Here is an 8,973-nt window from a genome sequence, read left to right as displayed (position 1 = left end):
CAGCTCTATTCTAGTCCTTTATTTTCTATTCTGTTCTATTCTTTTCAACATTTTGAATTTCTGAAGACAGCCATTAGTGATAGGCCATACATTTCTCCCCCCCCCCCCGTTCAGTTCACGGTTGAACATTGAACCTACTGAAAGGTCGACCGCGAATTTCGAACACAAACAGTTCACTGAGCGGTACCTTCCAGAATCTGAGTATGTGGTGCGATCCCGCTCAGCGACTACAATCCGGCGGGAGTTCTATGATGACGTCACACGGTATTCTAGTAGTGAGACGTTCATGACTCTGGGGTCAGTGGGGCTCCCGGGGTCAGTGGGGCTCCCGGGGTCAGTGGGGCTCCCGGGGTCAGTGGGGCTCCGGGGTCAGTGGTGTTCCCGGGGTCAGTGGTGTTCCCGGGATCAGTGGGGCTCCCGGGGTCAGTGGGGTTCCCCGCTCTAGCTGAATGGAAAAAGAATTGCCGGCAATTAAAAAAAAAAAAAGGAAAACCCCGCATGTGCCCCCCTCCAAGTCCATACCAGACCCTTATCTGTGTATGCAGCCTGGCAGGTCAGGAAAGGGGAGGGGGGGGGACAAGTGAGTGCCCCCCCCCCCGAATGACACCAGGCCACATGCCCTCAACATGAGGGGGGTTGAGGGCATGTGGCCCCCCACCAAAGCACCTTGTCCCCATGTTGATGGGGACAATGGACTCTACCCCACAACCCTGGCCGGTGGTTGTGGGGGCCTTATCGGAATCTGGAAGCCCCCTTTAACAAGGGGGTCCCCAGATCCTGCCCCCCTCCCCCCTATGTGAATGAGTAGGGGGTACACGGTGTTGCTACTCAGCCACAGAACAAAGTGTAGAATGACCGGAGGCGGTCCCTGACAAGTCCTTTTATTAAAAATAAAAAATGTCCCCCGAAGTAGATCCAATCACGATGGCGCCGCCACCGCTACTCGAAAAAGAAAAAAAAATCTGCTTCTGTTGTCTGACATTTGCCCCCGATGGCAGAGCTTAAATACTGTCATGATGTCACAAGGGGGCGGGATTCAGTAAGGGACTGAGTCTGAGAGGAACACTGGAAGGAGCGGCAGCTCATTTTCTTCAGTCCTTTCTTCCTCCCCTCAGCTGAAGGATCATTCATGACGTGGCGGCGTCCCACGCAGAGAGAGCTCCGGCCTGTGCTGCGCCCAGGTGCCCCTAGGTGGCAGGGATATGTCTTGAGAGAGAAAAAAATATATTTTCTGATGAAAAGAGAATAATAAATGCTTATATGCTAACGTTGTGTTGTGTATAACAGGTGACAGGTCTGATCTCCGGAGTGATGTGATGGAGGAAATTATTGTCCCCGGAGCTCTGGAATGACTTGTGTGGCATAGGGGGAGGGGTTAATCTTCATGTTCTACAATGAGATCTTTGAGAGTCTGAGTCGGGATCAAAAACCAGAACTTCTCCTCTCCAGTACTGTGCGGAGGAGGAGCTGCCGGGCAAATGTGTAATAGTGATGTCAGAGTTATGTTTGGAAGGTCCTCTGTGGCCACTGTCCAAGGTGGGGCTTCATGGACTCCCGTCCTTGTCCCTGGTCTGTTGTGACCTACACTATCGTGCCAAAAGTATTGTCCCCACCCCCTCCCAATCACGTGATTCAGGCGTTCCAATCCCCTCCCAATCACGTGATTCCGGTGTTCCAATCCCCCTCCCAATCAATGTGATTCCGGTGTTCCAATCCCCTCCCAATCATGTGATTTCCGGTGTTCCAATCCCCTCCCAATCATGTGATTCCGGTGTTCCAATCCCTTCCCAATCACGGGATTCCGGTGTTCCAATCCCCCCTCCCAATCACGTGATTCCGGTGTTCCAATCCCTTCCCAATCACGGGATTCCGGTGCTCCAATCCCCTCCCAATCACGTGATTCAGGCGTTCCAATCCCCCCCTCCCAATCATGTGATTCAGGCGTTCCAATCCCCCCCTCCCAATCATGTGATTCAGGTGTTCCAATCCCCTCCCAATCGTGATTCAGGTATTCCAATCCCCTCCCAATCATGTGATTCAGGTGTTCCAATCCCCTCCCAATCATGTGATTCAGGCGTTCCAATCCCCCCTCCCAATCACGTGATTCAGGGGTTCCAATCCCCTCCATATCATGTGATTCAGGCGTTCCAATCGTGATTCAGGTGTTCCAATCCCCTCCATATCATGTGATTTCAGGCATTCCAATCCCCCCTCCCAATCACGTGATTCAGGCGTTCCAATCCCCTCCCAATCACGTGATTCAGGCGTTCCAATCCCCTCCATATCATGTGATTCAGGTGTTCCAATCCCCTCCCAATCATGTGATTCAGGCGCTCCAATCACTTCCATATCATGTGATTCAGGTGTTCCAATCCCCTCCATATCATGTGATTCAGGTGTTCCAATCATGTGATTCAGGTGTTCCAATCCCTGCCATATCATGTGAGTCAGGTGTTCCAATCCCCTCCCGATGATGTGACTTAGGTGTTCCAATCCCCTCCTGGTCATGTGATTCCGGTGTTGCAATCCCCTCCATGTCATGTGATTCAGGTGTCCCAATCCCCTCCCAATCATGTGATTCAGGTGTTCCAATTCCCTCCATATCATGTGATTCAGGTGTTCCAATCCCCTCCATATCATGTGATTCAGGTGTTCCAATCCCCTCCATATCATGTGATTCAGGTGTCCCAATCATGTGATTCAGGTGTTCCAATTCCCTCCATATCATGTGATTCAGGTGTTCCAATCCCCTCCATATCATGTGATTCAGGTGTTCCAATCCCCTCCATGGACACAGGTGTATACAATCAAGCCCCTAGGCATGCAGACGGCTTCTACAAACATTGGTGAAAGAATGGGTCGCTCTCAGGAGCTCAGTGACTCCAAGCGTGGTCCCGTGATAGGTGGCCACCTGGGCAATAAGTCCATCCGTGACATTTCCTGGCTACTAAATATTCCACGCTCAGCTGTTAGTGGGATTATAACAAAGTGGAAGCAACTGGGAACAACAGCCACTCAGGTGGGGGGCTCATCAGAATTTGGAAGCCCCTTTTACCAAGGGGGCCTCCAGATCCCAGCCCCCCCCCCACGTGAATGAGTCTGGGGTATATGGTGCCACTCCCCATTCACAATAAAATACAGGAGTCATTCCCTGACAAGTCCTTTAATAATAGAATGTCCCCCGAAGTGGATCCAACCTCAGTCATGATGCCCGCCGCTGGCCTCCGCCCATCTGCCTATGAGCTGGTTTGACAGTTCTTAAATATGTAGGGGGTGGGGCCACCTGGTGACATCACTCGTATGACCCCACCCCCATGTGACATCATCTACCGGGCATGCTGAACTGTCAAGCCAGCTCAGAGGCAGATGGTGGGAAGCCAGCGTTGGGTGCGGAGCCTTTTTTTTTTTCTCGGGGCGGTGGACATCGTGATTGACGTTGGATCTACTCCGGGGGACATTCTTTTATTAAAGGACTTGTCTCCTGTCTTTTTTTTACACTACAGCTTTTATTTTTTGTGAAAGTGTAGGGGTACCAAGAACTGGGTGCCCCCTTGTTAAAGGGGGCTTTTAGATTCCGATAAACCCCCGCCAGAAAACGAGGGTCCTTGCTTCCACCTTGGCTCCATTCCCTTCGTAGATTGCAGAAGAAAAGTGCTTTTACCTCCTGTGAGCTTCTTGATAATGTTCTTCAGAGTGGCACCAAAAACTTGATCACCCTGAAGAGGTACCTCTGCCAAGGTCTTCTCTGAAGTTTGGTCTGTGGGCTGGGGTGGCCTATCCTTGCTGACTACGCCAAGTTGTAAGCCCAAAGGGGTCTGGGCTACACCAGGTAGTGGGCCAGGTCACGAACCCTGCACCCGATACCTTTCCATGTACACGCTCATCAATGCCTAGGACCGGGTGGAGGCCACGTTCAGGTGCCATCACCCTGACTTAGAGATGAGACGTGCACCACTTGATGACTACCTACGCTGAGTTCCAGCAGAACATGCTGTCCCGTGTCACTACACATCTTGACTCTGAACGGTTGACTTTAGGAGGGACAACCCTGAGCCTATGCCCTCTCCAGCTGTCCAGCATACCTCTGCCATTCCCCCCCCCCCCCCCCCCCCCAGCGGCAGGATTGGGTCCAGCCATGCTCCCGCGTGAACCTCATGCATGCATTTAACTAACTCCTCCCATACCAGGCGGTGAGGCTGGTGACTCCATAACCTGGATTCAGTTCTGGCTGCTACAGGAACCCGCCAGCTGGGGACATAGCCAGAACATCGACCCTCCTCATCGAACACCTTACCTTGCCCAGGTGCCACGCTTCACGACCGGCTGCCATGTACTTTACATCAGTCCTTGGTTACCCATGGCAACTGCTTCCTTACTGCCCTCCTGATGCTGAGCTAACCCTTTTCTAATGGACTTGCTTCTTACCCCGTATGTGCTTTAACTGAGGCAAGTTCTTTGATACCCCAGGATCCTCCATGCTCCCCTATAGAGTGAGTTCAGAGCAGGCTTAGAAAACCGTTCAACGAACTTTACCGAACTCCTGTGACACCAATAAGTAACGTCACAGTCCAGCGCACTACATCCCTAACGATCTCTTCTGTGGCTGGCCAGGCATACCTTAGGAAGGTGATAGTCCGTTCAATGGCTTAGTCCATAAAGGTGCGTTTCTCCAGGAAGCCGGTGTCTTTGGGTGGACTGCAGGGTGCAACAGTCCTCCTCCATAGAACATGGTGTCACAGCCCTTCAACCGAGAAGTGCAGGAGAGCCCGAGCGTGCCCATGGTTACTGGAGGTGAAGGGGTTCCGGCTTCTTGAGTGAGCCTCTTGCTGCTATTCCTCTCGGAGCAGAGCCCTCCCCCTTTTCATATGAGCACAGGGAGTAGGGCAGAGCCCAGCCAATGCCCGGGAAACAGCAGAGCTAGCATTAACTCTTTCCTAAGCAGGGCAGACTAGCTCAGCTGACATGGAACCCACAACTGTAGGCACCTTGCCCATGGACCAGCACTTAGGCTAGGATCAGACTTGTACATGTCTGAAGCACGTGTGTAACGGTAGAGCTCAGGGGTACTGTGTGTGTCACACGACCCGAACAAGTGTGAACCTGGCCCTAATCCCGAGGACACGGCCTAGAACAACCACCGAGAACAACGGGGCCACGTCCAAGGGCGCATCATGGACAACCTGGAGCACTGGACCAGATGGTCTGCTGACTCCATGTAGAGTTCAGGGGTCAGCAGTGAGGAAGAGTAAAGGGGATGATGGAAAGTGACGCAGAGGTCAGGAGACAAAAGTGACACAGAGTTCAGAGGTCAGTAGTAAGTGGTTCAGGGGTCAGTAGTAATTGATGCAGAGTCCGGGGCTCAGTAGTAAGAGATGCAGAGTCCGGGGCTCAGTAGTAAGAGATGCAGAGTCCGGGGCTCAGTAGTAAGAGATGCAGAGTCCGGGGCTCAGTAGTAAGAGATGCAGAGTCCGGGGCTCAGTAGTAATTGATGCAGAGTCCGGGGCTCAGTAGTAAGAGATGCAGAGTCCGGGGCTCAGTAGTAAGAGATGCAGAGTCCGGGGCTCAGTAGTAATTGATGCAGAGTCCGGGGGTCAGTAGTAAGAGATGCAGAGTCCGGGGGTCAGTAGTAAGAGATGCAGAGTCCGGGGGTCAGTAGTAAGAGATGCAGAGTCCGGGGGTCAGTAGTAAGAGATGCAGAGTCCGGTGGTCAGTAGTAAGATATGCAGAGTCCGGTGGTCAGTAGTAAGTGATTCAGAGTCCGGGGGTCAGTAGTATGTGATGCAGAGTTCGGGGCTCAGTAGTAAGAGATGCCGAGTCCGGGGGTCAGTAGTAAGTGATGCAGAGTCAGGGGGTCAGTAGTAAGTGATGCAGAGTCAGGGGGTCAGTAGTATATGATGCAGAGTTCAGGGGTCAGTAGTAAGAGATGCAGAGTTCAGGGGTCAGTAGTAAGTGATGCAGAGTCAGGGGGTCAGTAGTAAGTGATGCAGAGTCAGGGGGTCAGTAGTATATGATGCAGAGTTCGGGGGTCAGTAGTAAGAGATGCCGAGTCCGGGGGTCAGTAGTAAGAGATGCAGAGTTCAGGGGTCAGTAGTAAGTGATGCAGAGTCAGGGGGTCAGTAGTAAGTGATGCAGAGTCAGGGGGTCAGTAGTATATGATGCAGAGTTCAGGGGTCAGTAGTAAGAGATGCAGAGTTCAGGGGTCAGTGGTGATGGAGAATTCAGGTGTCAGTGGTAAGTGATGCAGAGTTCAGGGGTCAGTAGTAAGTGATGCAGAGTTCAGGGGTCAGTGGAGATGGAGAATTCAGGTGTCAGTGGTAAGTGATGCAGAGCTCAGGGGTCAGTAGTAAGAGATGCAGAGTCCGGGGGTCAGTAGTAAGAGATGCAGAGTCCGGGGGTCAGTAGTAAGAGATGCAGAGTCCGGGGGTCAGTAGTAAGTGATGCAGAGTCCGGGGGTCAGTAGTAAGAGATGCAGAGTTCGGGGTCAGTAGTAAGTGATGCAGAGTCCGGGGGTCAGTAGTATGTGATGCAGAGTCCGGGGGTCAGTAGTATGTGATGCAGAGTCCGGGGGTCAGTAGTAAGTGATGCAGAGTCCAGGGGTCAGTAGTAAGAGATGCAGAGTCCGGGGGTCTGTAGTAAGAGATGCAGAGTTTGGGGTCTGTAGTAAGTGATGCAGAGTTCAGGGGTCAGTGGTGATGGAGAATTCAGGTGCCAGTGGTAAGTGATGCAGAGCTCAGGGGTCAGTAGTATGAGATGCAGAGTTCAGGGGTCAGTAGTAAGTGATGCAGAGTTCAGGGGTCAGTAGTAAGTGATGCAGAGTTCAGGGGTCAGTGGTGATGGAGAATTCAGGTGCCAGTGGTAAGTGATGCAGAGCTCAGGGGTCAGTAGTATGAGATGCAGAGTTCAGGGGTCAGTAGTAAGTGATGCAGAGTTCAGGGGTCAGTAGTAAGTGATGCAGAGTTCAGGGGTCAGTGGTGATGGAGAATTCAGGTGCCAGTGGTAAGTGATGCAGAGTTCAGGGGTCAGTAGTAAACGAGGCAGAGTTGAAGGTTTGATGGTGTCACAGAAGTCAGTATGGAAACGGAGTTCAGGGGGTTCAATTTATATTTTTGCCCACAGGCTTTCTGCTTTAAAATATGCCCCTGGTGACACCAAAGCAATTACCTGGCATGGAGTATTTCCTTACCTCGGTGTTCAATGTTGGCCAGCAGAATGGTCGGTGATACATGGATCGGTTATCTCAATGCCCAGGTGTCCCTCCCAAAACATTATTATGGGCCATACCAAGGACCTCCCATCTATACAGTTGGGGTGCCAACAATTACCCAACATCTTCCAGAATCCGGCTGACCTTATAGAGATGGTCATTGTGGAGTCACAAAATAAAAACATCGCTTGTGTTCCTCAGGCTTTTGGATCAGAGAAGGCAGAACTGGTAGTCATTTCCTCAATTTAGTCTTCAAGCATTACCTGCCATCTGAGAACTTCCCACCACCACCACCACCATCCCCCCGAGAGCTGCTTGGTGTCAGGATCATTCTTCCCGGGACTGGCAACCTTCTCATTCTGAACAGGCGGATCCTCATACTCCGCAACACACCAATCATCATCATCAGGCATACCTATAACATGGCCTCTGATGGTCAGAGTTTTGATTTACCAATTTAGTCAGACCACTTTTTCACCACAGTTCCCCAAATTTTGGTCAGACCCCTTCTTTCCCATTTCCCCAAATTTTGGTCAGACCCCTTCTTCCCCACAGTTCGCTAAATTTTGGTCAGACCCCTTCTTCCCCAGTTTCCTAAATTTTGGTCAGACTCCCTTCATCCCCACAGTTCCCCAAATTTTGGTCAGACCCCTTCTTCACCGCAGTTCCCCAAATTTTGGTCAAACCCCTTCTTTCCCACAGTTCCCAAAATTTTGGTCAGACCCCTTCTTCCCCACAGTTCCCCAAATTTGGACAGACCCCTTCTTTCCCACGGTTCCCCAAATTTGGTCAGACCCCTTCTTTCTCACAGTTCCCCAAATTTTGGTCAGACCCCTTCTTTCCCACAGTTCCCCAAATTTTGGTCAGACCCCTTCTTCACCAGTTTCCCAAATTTTGGTCAAATCCCTTCTTTCCCACAGTTCCCAAAATTTTGGTCAAACCCCTTCTTTCCCACAGTTCCCAAAATTTTGGTCAGACCCCTTCTTCCCCACAGTTCCCGAAATTTGGACAGACCCCTTCTTTCCCACGGTTCCCCAAATTTGGTCAGACCCCTTCTTTCCCACAGTTCCCCAAATTTTGGTCAGACCCCTTCTTTCCCACAGTTCCCCAAATTTTGGTCAGACCCCTTTTTTTCTCAAATTTTGGTCAGACCCCTTCTTTCCCACAGTTCCCCAAATTTTGGTCAGACCTCTTTTTCGCCACAGTTCCCCAAATTCTAGTCAGACCCCTTCTTTCCCAATTTCCTAAATTTTGGTCAGACCCCTTCTTCCCCACAGTCCCCTAAATTTTGGTCAGACTCCCTTCATCCCCAAATTTTGGTCAGACCCCTTCTTCCCCACAGTTCCCCAAATTTTGGTCAGACCCATTCTTTCCCACAGTTCCCCAAATTTTGGCCAGACCCCTTCTTCCCCTAATTTGTTCAGACACCTTCTTTGCTACATTTCCCCATATTTTGGTCAGGCCCCTTCTTCCCCACAGTTCCCCAAATTCTGGTCAGACCCCTTCTTTCCCAATTTCCTAAATTTTGGTTAGACCCCTTCTTCCCCTAATTTGGTCATACACCTTCTTTGCCACAGTTCCCCAAATTTTGGTCAGACCCCTTCTTTCCCACAGTTCCCCAAATTTTGGTCAGACCTCTTTTTGCCACAGTTCCCCAAATTCTGATCAGACCCCTTCTTTCCCAATTTCCTAAATTTTGGTCAGACCCCTTCTTCCCCAGTTTCCTAAATTTTGGTCAGACTCCCTTCATCCCCACAGTTCCCCAAATT

Source organism: Staurois parvus, unplaced genomic scaffold (assembly GCF_062004578.1).
Source record: "Staurois parvus isolate SC_StPar_1 unplaced genomic scaffold, SC_StPar_1.0 ptg003356l, whole genome shotgun sequence".
NCBI classification, from domain to species: domain Eukaryota; kingdom Metazoa; phylum Chordata; class Amphibia; order Anura; family Ranidae; genus Staurois; species Staurois parvus.
Note: the sequence above shows the minus strand (reverse complement) of the source record.